Source organism: Thermobia domestica, chromosome 10, assembly GCF_964235325.1.
Source record: "Thermobia domestica chromosome 10, izTheDome1.hap1.1, whole genome shotgun sequence".
In the NCBI taxonomy this organism is placed as follows: domain Eukaryota; kingdom Metazoa; phylum Arthropoda; class Insecta; order Zygentoma; family Lepismatidae; genus Thermobia; species Thermobia domestica.
Window position 1 is genome coordinate 31600690 of NC_137463.1, and position 13973 is coordinate 31614662.

The 13973-nt window shown below is 37.6% G+C and overlaps 1 long non-coding RNA gene across 2 annotated transcripts in view; it reads right to left on the bottom strand.

The window, feature by feature from the left end:
• The window catches only part of LOC145662400 (uncharacterized), a 50065-nt gene extending 37289 nt beyond the window's left edge, over window positions 1-12776 (bottom strand). The window contains exon 1 of one of the 2 annotated variants that reach the window (XR_014127031.1): window positions 12638-12776. This is a non-coding gene — a long non-coding RNA (uncharacterized LOC145662400). Of the gene's footprint in view, window positions 1-12389; window positions 12575-12637 lie in introns of those variants that run through there. The other variant, XR_014127033.1, reaches the window with a different exon arrangement.
• Window positions 12777-13973: the final 1197 nt, after the last annotated feature.

A 13973-nucleotide genomic window follows, 5' to 3' on the forward strand; every position in this document is an offset into this window, starting at 1 on the left:
CCATGACCCACTATCACCCACCACCCAAATGGCCCATTGGCCCACTCTGACCCATCAACCATCGTGATCCACTCTGACCCACCACCAACTATGAACCACTCTGAACCATTGCGACCAACTCCGACCCACCAAAACCCATCGACATCAACTCTGACCGATGACCACGTCCTCCTCTCCATTGACTAAAGAGATTACACTTGTAATAAAACAAGACTGTGAAATTATCACTTATCGGAGTTTGAATTTCTACCGTCATTGGCTCAAGCACCTCTTTGTTACAATACTGATGGGTCTGACCTTTACGATATATAATGGCAAAGTGTTTCTCATCTTCCGAATTAAAATGAATTTAAATTTATCATATGTAATTATTTCTTTGTTGCCTTACAGACACATTTCAGTAGAAAATAGGGTGAAATTTAAAAGTTTCGAATCAAGGAAAAGTAGACCAACGTATAAAAAAAAAAAGAAAAAAAGAAAAGAAAAGAAAAGAAAAGAGGGAGAGGGAGAGAAACTAATTTTCTATATAATTAGGCATGCCGTACTAATTGAAAATGCCCATGTAATTAAGTTTAGAATACAAATTTTATGGCCATTTTTCTCTAACTTTATGGCTTGATTGCCTTATGCTCGGAACGCTCCATATATTAAACACCAGCTTCAGCAATTATAAATAGAAAGCAGTGGGTATAAAATTCAAAAAGAACTTTAGTTTGCATTACTCAATTTTTTTCTCAACTAATATCAATCGTTTTCGATTATTTTTACAAATAAACCCACTACCAATTTCCAATATATAGAAAATGCACCCCCGTCCCCCCGCTCATAAAAGACAATTTTAATAAATGCCAGGGCATATTCTCTTTATTTTTAATAAAGAGTTATATGCTGAATTTCAGCTCTCAGTTGAACGGCTTGTGAGATACTAAATTTTTCGCAAAAATTCGGACTTCTACTCCCCCTAAGGATATGTATTATAATGAAAGTGACACGCGTATGATAACTTCCCAGTTGGGATTGGAGCCTGATTATATACCAAACGTCAATTCATTTGACTTTGCAATTTGACCGTGATGATTACGCATAGTTACTTTCAATATTTTATGATACATATCCTTATTTCATATGTTACAGATGATTCAAAAATATTTTTTCAAGCAGTTAGCTCCTCTAGAATCTCACAGGCTGCATCCCAAAATCCAATTCCTACTATCCTATGACAATCCAAAAGTGACTGAACTTTTTTTTATTAGGAACAAATGACAAAAGAAAAATGGAGATCTTGAAAGTAAAATGTAGAAAAGCTCGGTGCCCCCAATAACTACATATTTCTCCGCCCCTTCATTCCGAACTTAAAAATAAAACTTAATTCGAATATGGTTAACTAGTGAATTTATTACAGATAAATTCCACTCACTACATGCTACAGCTACAACTATGTAACAAAAAATAACAACTGTCAAACATGTTCTGAACTACTATTACATTTCTTACGCTATTATGAAACATATTAGAATAGTAAAAGAGGATTGTTCGTGAAATAGTATATTTGCTCATGATTTTTAACTTTTTCATACGGAAAAAAATTAAAATATTATTCAAGTTTTAAAATTTGCACTCTGCAAATATGTTGCCCTCTAGGCAATGGGATTAATGTGGACTAATGGGAAATGCTGCACTGTTATGGGGCGTTTACACTTGGTCGATTTAGTCGCACGACTAAATCGACTCGCTGCATTTGCCGACAAATCGAAGCAACTAGGCCGAATCAGATCGATGAATGTGTTCAATTATTTCAACCACAGAAAATAGAACGTCTTTCAATTCAGTTGCCAGTCGATTAGTCGCCTTCGATCAACAAGCGATTAAGTTGAAGTCCCGTTTACACGGTCGATTAAGTTGAAAGTGACGTCAATTCAACTGAATCGAACGCAAATCGACTAAGTGTAAACGCCCCATTAGCGGCGCTGAAAACTTACGATTCGATTCTAATATCGGTTGATTTCGATATCTTTATGTCGCTACGTAACCACCCTGGGTGCTAATGGGAGCTTAATTGGACTTGAATTGAAAGTAGAGCTATTCACGTAAGCGACAACGAAACTATGGATTCGATACTAATATCGACCCGTTTCTAGCATTTTTGATATGTATCCCGACAGTACTCTTTTTCCAGACTGTAAGAAATATAGTTAAAATTGCTCTAGATATATCAGAATTATGTTGAAACACACACATAAATCCACTTTTATATTCTGTATAAATAGAGAGTGAGCGAGCGAGCGAGCGAGAGAGGGCGAATCAAGGCATCACTACTTCCACATTGCAAAAGCATATATCAGGAATTGAATTGAAAATCTATGTAAAGACTTTCTGCTGTGGCATGCTTCATAAGGACAGTTCCAGTCTGCTCACGTGACCTTTGGGGTTCATGAATTTTTTTGCGAGCGTTCCGACTTTGGATTCTCTGTTTATACCCTCTGTTTATGCATCGAATAACTTTTCAAGAACATAAATGACATTCTGTATTATGAATGTTGAGAATTACTCTCTATATGACAAATAGCTGCAAACAAATACACTACATGATTTATTTATTGCTATTGAACGAGTTTCTTAACTTGTATTTACATCCTCATATATAATACCGACCTACTGTGAAAATTATCTCAGATTATATTTTAAACATAATAATTACTATGTTCTACAATTATTATGTTATATATAAACAACTTATGTATTTTAATGTAATTATTTTATATAATTTTTCATGCATTGCGGAAAATATAATTTTTAAAAAAGTATAGACCCAGATGAGAATCGAACTCAGAACCTTATGATTTGAAATCCGACAGCTTACCAATGAGCTAACACAAGGACTTCTAGAACTAAGCTTCTAGCGATGTATAACGGATCTCAAGATAATTATGACATTCATATCCATTACAAACGCTGTTTCTGTTCTACTTTGACTTTTATTTTAGTACTCAGGCGATAATTATGTTCTATTTCTTAACTTTGAGCATTCTTTTACATATGGAAAGATTCTTTAACGTATTTAAATGTTCCATTACGTATAGAGAGCTAAATGACAAACAAGCATGTGTTCACATTAATAAAAGGTTTCGAAATATTGTATCATTAAGTATTTCAATCAATGTTGCTTTTTTAAACACTAGGTAACAAGTCTTATTATATTTAAAAGAAGAAAAACACATCTGCAAACTTTTTCCCGATTGCAAAGGCTGGCTTGGAGGTTCGAACCTGGCTTACTTTTTCCCGAAGATACCCGAAGCTGGACTTAGAAAATTTTTGCCTCAAAACACCAATAAAGAATGCGCTCAACCTTTTTGAGACAAGGTGTACCTAAAGGACGTACCTAGAACATGACATATATATCTCAAGTGACGACATAAAAACAAATGACTGTTAGAGTGCGAAACTGAGCCAGGTATATAAATGCTATATTTACGGTGTTGCAAATATCAATTAGGTGTAACAAGTACCTAAAACTGTAGGTACCTGAAGTACATACTTAGCACATGAGTATCATATGTGCCAAGTATCGGGTACCTAAAAGGTAGCTGGAACACCTAAATGGCACATGCCTAGCACATCTTAATAAGTTAGGGATTACTTCAGAGTTACGGATTCGTTTTTATTTTTAAGGCTAAGTACGCTTCACACCCTTAAATTTTGATATTAGCATAGTAGCAGTAGGAATCTTAACACCAATTAAATTTCAAATGCACTCATTCATTTTAACCGTAGTATATCACTTATCACAGTTTGACACTTGTAATCGAACACTTGTAAATATAAAATACTGCTTTCCTACATTGTGTAGATTTGTTCCGCCAGTGAAAATTAATTACCTAAACAGTCCTATTTGACATGTACATAGTCATTTTAACCGTAAATTTACCATTTTTATGGAGATCTAATCTCAATTTGCACCGACAGATGATTAATTATTATTAAAATATGTGGAATGACAATGTAGGAGGAAATTGAAGAATTTCGAGAAAATGCACGAACGTGATATTGTTTACCACCAACTGACATGCCATCCACGTTCAGACATACATACCCTGACTTGAATGTCTTACCACTGGGTAACTGCCCTCTATGTATTTTTGACTGAGCACTCATTATGAAGGGAACTACAAATACTGTGTATTTTCTTAATAATGACTTACAGAAACAATTTTATATTCTGTATTCTATGAGTCAGATTATTTTAACCAGCTGTTTATCCTGAATTACATTATTTTCCTGAATTCTCAATAATATTACATTTTGAAACAAGTCTTTCTTAATTTTAAAATTGTATTATCTTTTCCCCATATATATATATATATATATATATATATATATAAGATCTGGTTCGCTGGCTTCTCCTTTCCAGCAGCTTTATTCAAACAACTAGTCATCGATTAATCACAAACCGGATTTTTTTCATGGCTCATAAATCTTATCTATGTGTCAATCAAAGTTGGCCAATGGCCTTGGATGCAAACTGGAATGGTTGTAAACTGCATAGCCTATTTTACGAAGGCAGAAGCTTTACATATAATAAATAGGTGAGTACATAAGAGGTGACTACAATAAATACAAGAGAAAGGGGGGATAAATATCACATAATCTCTAAAAATATAAATACAGACAGTGATGATTTCAAAAGATTCCCCTAGGCTGTGGAAATCTTTTCTTAAAAATAAGGTGAAAGTTGTACTACATGGAAATAAACACCGGGGAAATTTCTCCCGGGCCACTCCCAAATATCATCACTGTGTGTAGAAGGTTAGAGTTAGAGGAAAGTTTTTTTTTTTTTTAATTTCTTCCTTGTTAGCGATGATTCTTTTTCTGCAGAGAGACATCTTTCGAACAAAGTTAAGATTAATGGAAACAATTTTTTAATCATCTCCGACAAGATTAGGGGTGTACACGACTCGAGCTAAAATTCGACTCGAGTCGAGTCAAAGGTAATTTTCTCGAGTCGAGTTCCGAGCCGAATCACTGTTTTTGAGTTCGAGTTTCGAGTCGAGTCGACTTTGATAAATGACTCTCTCGTTTTAACTCGTTTTCGAATTATGGCCTCATTAGACTGGAAAGCGAAAACCATGGGAAAACTTTTAGTATTTCTCACGACAGTGGACAATATACGCATCTTTTTGTGGGCCGCGGTGGCTCAGTGGTAGAGCGTTCACCTCTGGTGCTAGGGGTCTCGGATTCGATCCCAGCCCCCGCCAAGTGAACTTTGTGGTAGACAAACACCGTGTGCGTGGGTTTTCTCGGGGTTCTTCCGTTTCCTCCCACTTTCTACATTCCACCATTTCATTCATTACTCATTATCACCGTCTCCTTCAGCCTAACCGGCATAACCGTGGGACCTAAAACTCAAAGATTTCATTTTTTTTTCAATATTCGCATCTCGTCTCGTCTCGATAACGAGATGACAATACATTTTTAATAATGAGACAGCTCCAAATGTCGTGATCACCAATATAAGTATTTACTGTAGTTCTTTCCATCAAGGCTGAGCCCTGCACGGTCAAATTTTTGAGCCCAAGCAGAAGTCCAACCTGAGTAGTGATGTCAGCCGGCTCGTGTCGGTTCAACTGAATTAACAGCTCGAGCCGGCTCGGTTGGAACAAGCCACCGATTCGGCTTAGGTGAACCATCAGCTCAAGCCAGCTCCGAATCCATCGGCTCGGTTTGGGTGAGCCATCAGCTCGGTTTGGTTCTGCTCAGCTGAGCCATCGGCTCAAGCCGTCTCGGCTGGGTGAGCTGTTGGCTCGGCTCACTTCTCGGTTCGGCTAATTAGTTAATGAGCTGTGAGCCAAGCCATTCGAACCGTTTACAACCTTAAACACAAGCCGAGCAGTTTTGAACATATTTGGCCAGCGCTCCATAACTTTTTACAATTTTTGGCTCGAGCCCGAATACTTGCTCCTCCGGAACTGAAACCCAGAACCTCGTGAACGATGTACTTGCCTCCTTAAGACTTCTAGACGACCGAGATCGGCAGTCAACTAGTTTTTAGTATTAAGATAGAAACCTCCTATCTTTCATCGTTATACACAGTGTTATAATAATGAATTGTAGTAGTAGTAGTAGTGTTATTGGTAATTATATTGTCTATGTAATATACTTAAAGAGAGTACTTTAAACTACACACAAGGTTTAGCTCGTTTTGGCTTGTTTTGCCTCGACTCGACTCCAAACTCGACCCGAATTGAGTCCAGTTTCGAGTCGAGTTGGGGGAAATTTTCCGAGCCAAGTTCTCGAGTCGAGCTCAAATATATCGGTTTTGAGTTGAGTCGAGTTTCAAAGAAAACTCGCTCGAACTCGCTCGTGCCCATCCCCTAGACAAGATCTCTTCTCAGGACAGGATTGGTTCTTATTTTCCGTTGTCTCTTTATAGAAAAAAAAGTTTAAAAAATCAAAAACAAATCATCAAGAAGCGAATATTTTTACCACGTTTTCTTACAGAGTTGCGCACAAGACGAGGAGACAACTTGTGTAACCAGATTCCAGATGAGATCGAGATCTGAAAACAAATAGAAATAGATTCATTTTTCGAGATGTGGCATTACTTCAGAACACATTTTTGAGACGAGACATTCTCAATTCTTGTCTCGTACTCAACTCTATTTTCTTAAACAGAACAGTCCGAACTCTCCCTCATCAATCACTTCTCCCCCCTCCCCCCAAAAAAACAAACCTTGATCTGCTAACAAACGGCAATCAATCCATTTCTGGCACGCCTTTAAGGTCAGTTACATTATTGCGTGTTTTCATCACTGTTCCAATCGAGCTGTGATTGTAGGGGCTATGATATTTGCTGTATTTATATTATCTTACAGAACGTTTTAGTTTGAATGTTTTATTGAAAGAATGAATCCAAAATATAGAAAAAAAAAAATGTTTCTGTACAAAGTTAGAAAGACTATCCGGAAACTCCAATGAAGAGAAATCATCTAATGAATTACAGCAGAAAATGAAATGAAATTTTTGAGTTTTACGTCCCACGATTATGCCGGTTAGGCTAAAAGAGACGGTGATTAAGAGAGAGGAGTGAAATGGTGGAAGTGGGAGGAAACGGGAGAACCCCGAGAAAACCCACGAACACGGTGTTCGTCCACCACAAAGTTCACTTGGCGGGGGCTGGGATTGAACCCGGGACCCCAAGCACCAAAGGTGAACGCTCTACCACTGAGCCACCGCCTCTACCACTGAACAACAACTATATATATGTTGTCTGACATGCACACATCATACCTTACCTTTCCAAACGTATTTATGTGTTGTATTCAGTCGTGTACCTGCAGCTCTGTAAGGTTTATTTCTGTAAGGTAAAAAATATAAATAGCCATTATAATTGCTATGCCAATCACCACAAATTAAATGGAACTTTCGGGTTGCATAGACGCAAAGTAGGAAATGAGGACCATGCGCTACCAAAGAATAAGCTGGAAAATGGAATATAACAAAAATTAAAATAAGATGATAATCGATACAAATGTAAAGGTTGAATATGACATGTCCGACCTTCGGCAAGTTGCAAGAGTATTTATAAATGCATACGTGACTGTTATGCGCAATTAATACATTCAAATTCACAAACGACGACGAACTGAAGGGTACGAGGATACGGTTGCAAGTAACAACTGTAGTCATAATAACCCCATGCTGAAAACGTCGCCAACGCCTAGTAGTCCACTTGCCGGTAAATGTCGATCGTCGATATAGCGACGCGTCGAAGGATTGCCGCTAGTGTTCCACTGGCGGCTGGATTTCGTCGAGGTGAAACAGATATCTAGAGTCGGGGTATTGAACTTACCACCGCGTAGCAGCGAGGACTTCATTTTGGTCAGCACTCCTTCGATTCGACGCGGAGAATCGCGAAGGGACCAACACGAAGGAAGGGAAGGGTCAGTAATGTGCATACGGTTATTATTATCCAATATATTATTTTTTCCTGATAAATTGTTCCTGAAGTGATCTCCGGAGGTTAAGAGTAACCTCTGCCTCCACACCAAATGAAGTGAAAAATATTGAGATGAGTGTGTATAATTGTATGAATTTAGATGGCAGCTGTCGGCGATCATTAGAAAGTGAATATGGAAGAACTATGAAATAAAGTAAATAGACGAGTATCATTTTGTTATAAAATTACATGTTGAATTCATTTTATCTGATTCCAAACGTTTATCGTCGAATGTACGCGGTTAAAGAAGCACTCTGATTGACCAAATTTTAAAAAAACCTTAACGATTTATCCCTCTACAAGCGAGGTTTTCTTGATCGCCTCCGTGGCAAAGTCGTAAAAAGACATGCCTAGTAATAGTAAGTTTGGTGGTTCGCGTCCACTTCGTGGTCCTTTTTTAGTACTTTTTTGAGTGCTTTTTAGACTAACCTTAATATAAACAAATCACACATATAGGCGATTTAACACATTTTGTGGGAGTAATTTTGTGATTCATAGGCTTTTCGTCGCATCTCTGCCACTGGTGGGCCGCTGGGGATATAATTTTCAACACAGAAGTGGAGCCTCCGCGGATCGTCGCTGTGAGGTCGCTAGGCGAAAGGTCGTTAATTGCCTATCGATAGTCCACCGACGCATACAGCATAAGAAATATAGTTCAACTGAACAACAATGAAAATAGTGGGGAAATTAGAAATGACCAAAACTGAATAGTTTCCATCGCTCATTTCAAAATACAGCTAGCAGATTAAACTTACAAGAAATGACAAAAATTAGTGAAATTTGGCGTTATACTGAGCATAGTTTGGGGGAAAAGCGAGCATCCCATGTGGGAATACTTCAGTTGATTTCTTTGGGGGGAACAAAATGTGATTGAGGGGAAAAATCCCCCTCATCCCTCCCGGTAATTCGCACCCTGTGAGGGATCCTACTACAACAAATCTTTCTTTACACCTAGCATTCCCCACTGCGAGTTTGCCGTGCACCAAATTTTCCGTGCAGTGAATTTTCTTATACCAAATTTTCCTACACCGAATCTTCCTGCTCCGCTGTACTACTGTGTCTGTGTCTTCTATCCGGAAATGTGTGCCGTGTCTTGTGGTTCACCCTGTATATCTCCAAAACAGTGCGATATCACGAACATGTCCATATATAGGAGACAACTTGTGAAGTTTGGGTATATCTGTGCGAATCACTTGTAGGTTATAGTTAAAGTTGGTTTAAAGATTTTGCAATATTAGCTTTTAACCAAAAACAAGTACAAACGTAGAACATAAATCAATCGATAGAACTCATTAACACGAATAAAATGATAATAAGTGTAAAAGCTTCATGCGTAGCTTGTAAAAATGAAGGAAAACGAGAACCACGCTGCCTATTAAAAGGTGAAACTGAAACTGAAGTATACCATCGTCAAATTCTTCACTATGATACTACCAGGATGACTGTATGGTGTGGTTGATGAGATATAGCCCAAAATTATTGTTAACTGTTAAACTTTAATTTCTCTTTAAATAAAATAATGTTCAAAGCTGATATGCATTAGGGATGAGCACGACCGAGTTATCTTTGAAACTCGACTCGACTCGAAACAGATATCTCTGAGCTCGACTAGAGAACTAGGTTCGACTAGAGAACTTTCCTCCAACTCGACACGAAACTCGACTCGAAATCAGATCGAGTTTCGAGTCGAGTTGACCTCAAAGAAGCAAAATCCTGTGTGTAGATTCAAGTACTTTCTTCAAGTATCCTACATAGATAATATAATTATTATCAATGATACTACTGCTATTACAACTTATTATTATTATTATTATTATTATTATTATTATTATTATTATTATTATTATTATTATTATTATTATTATTATTATTATTATACCATGTATGAACATGAAATGTAGGCGGTCAGAATACGAAAAAAATTGACTGCCAAACGAGCCGGTTCGAGCTGTCGACTGAATTGAGCCGGACCGAACCAATGGTTCATCCCAACCGAGCTGGCTCGAGCTGATAGCTCACCTGAGCCGATTCGAACCAAGTTGATGACTCTCCCCAACCGAGCCTGCTCGAGTCATCAGTTCAGCTAAGCCGAATCGAACGGAACTAATGGACTTGTTTCAAACGAGCGGCTTGAACCGATGGCTCACCTGAGCCGAATTGGTGGTTACGACATTTGAGCTCATCCCAACTGAGCCGATTGACATCAGAACTACAGTAAATACGTATATTGGTGGTTACGACATTTGAAGCTGTCTCGTTATAATAATATATTGTCGTCTCGAGCAGTGTTCCCTCTCGTGAGCAACACTAAAAGTATTCTACATTACTGCTTATAATTCTCATAGCTTCCGCTTTTCAGTCTAATCAGGCTATGAATTCAAAACGATCTGAACGAGTGTGCCATTTATCAAATCCGACTCGACTCAAAACTCTACCTCAAAAGCAGAGACTCGGCTCGAAACTCAACTCGAGAAAATTACCTTTAACTCGCCCATTCCTAATATACGTGTGAGTCTATAGGTAACATCAATCTGAAGAAAGGTTAAATTTGTGAAGTTTTCGCTAGAAAAAATAGAGCAAAAAATCATTTTTACTAGGGATGCGCAAGAGACAAGATTTGTGGCTGTCTCGTCTCGAAAATGTACTGTAAAAATGATGCCTCGACTCGAAAAATTATATTTCTCTATTGGAAGAGCCGTGTCTCGACTCGAATTTTGTTAGGAACATTCTGCCTCGACTCATCTCGTGCGCATCCCTAATATTTACGGCGTTAAAAATTATGCAGCTTGTTGGCAGCATTAATCATCATTATCATTATCATCACAGGTATTCTGCCATTAGTGGCAGATCACTTGCAGCAACGGAGAAACTTCCATGCCGCATGGTCTTCAATTAACTCCTTCATCTTCATGCATGACTTTTCTGCATGCATGACTTCGCCTCCTCCCTGTCTTTCCTACCACCACATCCTCTAGCACGGCCCTCATAATACAGTTCCTTCTTAGTCGTGTCCCAACCAGATAATTCAGGGTGTAATCACACCGACTGGAAATTATCTTACTCTCATAAGTAAATAGACTCAATAATAATAATAATAATAATAATAATAATAATAATAATAATAATAATAATAATAATAATAATAATAATAATAATAATAATAATAATAGAAATGAACAGCAGAAAAATGCCAATACTAATATGAACTACTGAAGTAGACCACAAAATGAGGAAATAGACGTTTGAATCAATCGAAATTGAAGAAAACATAAATAATAAAGAAGGTACAGAAGAGCGTGATACTAGATTCAGCCAACATGGTGAGAATCCCTGCAAACTCCAGAACAAAGTATAAAAAAAGTAACCTAAAGTACTTTAATGTCCCATAGACCTATATTAATTACTATATCACCTGCTGAGGTGAGAAGTGGAGAAAAAGATAACAATAATAATCAGTGGCGGATCTAGCCCGGAGCCGTGGAGCCTAGGCCCCCAATTTTTTGAGTGACAAACATAATTAGAGCTATTATTTATATTTTTTGAAAGTTTATAGGAAACTCATTATATATATATATGTATGTATGTATATGGGTTATGTTTGACCCCCAAGTTTTTTGTCTTCTAGATCCACCACTGATAATAATTCACAATTCTCCGTGGCGTTGCAGTCGAAGAACGACTATGTATGGCCAGTCAGAAATGAAATGGAAAAAATGAAATGCAATTTTTAAGTTTTACGTCCAACGGTTAATCCGGCTAGGAGTAAGGAGACGGTGATGACGAGAAATGAATGAAATGTTAGAATGAAGAAAGTGGGAGGAAACGGGAGAACCCCGAGAAAACCTACGAACACGGTGTTTGTCCACCACAAAGTTAACTTGGCGTGAGCGGAGATCGAATCTGGGAGTCCACGCACCAGAGGTGAATACTCTACCACTGAGACACCACGATCCCTATGGCCGGTCACAGAAACACGGATTTTAATAAAGTAATGATGTCAGGACATGAGTTTTCATCACTGTTGCTAACATTCTCTATCTAGTAATTCAATTGTGTCTCTTCTCGTATCTATCAGACATATTGCTATTATTATTATTATTATTATTATTATTATTATTATTATTATTATTATTATTATTATTATTATTATTATTATTATTATTATTATTATTATTATTATTAATGTGTCCTTACTGAGATTGAACTTCAGATCACATAAAGTAAATACTTGCTTATACTGCACAGCAGTACCAAAATTATATTATTATAAACTAAATATACATTATTTTGTGAGATATTTACGAATTTGATTTTACATGTTATCTTGTAGAGGGTTCTGGAGCTTCAGATGATAGGTAGACATCCCCTTAATAAGCTTTTATCATTTCATACATACCTTGAGTCTGTAGTCTAGGGAACGAAAACACTTCCCGACGCGTTGTGGTTGCCAACAAAATAATGACTGGATGCACTCGACCAAGAGGGCGTTCAGTCAAAAACACTTTGCTTTTGCATCATTATCTTCATCATCAACCCGTATACGTACGCACACACACACACACACACACACACACACACAATGTACCAAGGTCAAAAGTTGCCCCGCTACGTTGGTTGAGATTTCGTAACAAATTGGAAACTTACTTGAACTTCATAAATGTTGCAGACCTTGAATCCAACCTTCTCCCCTCACCTCAGTCTTGCACATAACAACATGTTTTACTTTCTCTGGATAGTAATGTGTTTGCTGAGCTTTCTTCGTTCTTTTTATTCTTTTGACTCAGTAGAACAGCATCCTAAATGACTTGGGAGGATGAAAAAGGAATTAGTCATCCACGACACGAGAATTCTCTGGAAAGACTTCTGGCCTCATTCTAACTGTATGTTTTGTTTTGGTTGTTTGTTTTTACGAAAACATATCTGTAAAGTAATGAGGAAATCTGTGTTAAATGAATATATCTGCGTATATGTATGTGATTTCTTACCTAATAGATGCAAATTACTTCGAGAGGGAAAAGATACAATGTGTTGTTTACGTTTTATGACTTCAACACATTCTTCAATTGCACATTAGCCTTCTTTTTGATAGCTGTATAACTTAGTGCGCGTGACTGGTGCATGGAGTCTCGGGTTCGATTCCTGACATGTGAGCACGGTGGCATGTTGTTTGCCATGACTCGATTTTCGTGTTGTTTGTCACGATTTTGCCATAGTATTTGCATCCCGATCTTATCAGACCTCATTATCGTGAAGATTCACACACACCTGGATAAAAAGGAAGGGTTGCCAGGCACCTGTATTTGTGGTTCCCTGAATCAAGTGGTAAGTGTTCTCGCCTTACGGACGAGAGAGGTCTCATTAGACTCGCTCCTGAAAGACAACATTGAGCTCCAAACAAATGAACACAAACATCATTAATATCACAATAACTGAGTAAATTGATATAATTGTATTTTCTCATTAATATAATTGATACTGAAGTTCTTAATATAATCTCCCTAACAGCACAATCACATAGTAGGCATATGCCTATCATATTCCCTCAGGTATATGAGAACGTATCCAGTATGTGCCTTATGTACCTATGAAAGAGAAATCACATGGATGGAAAGTGATAGTCACAGTCTATGTCCGCCCGTAGGCACATGTCTGACATGTACCTGGGGAACGTGCTTAGTATGTTCTAGTTATGTTCTCCATGCCGTAAGCGTCAATGAACCACAAAATTACTCCCTCAAAATATGTTAAATTGCCTATATGCGTAATGCGTTTACATTAAGATGAGTCTAAACAATACTTTAAACAAGTAAAAAAAATGTAGGGCTACTCTAGGATGGGCGCGAACCACCAACCTTTGGATTACTAGCCGCGTTCTCTTCCGACTTGGCCACAGAGAGATGAAGAGAATGTCGCTTGTAGAGGGATAAATTATTAAGGTTTTTTGCATTTGGCTAAACAGAATGCTCCTTTAACCACATAT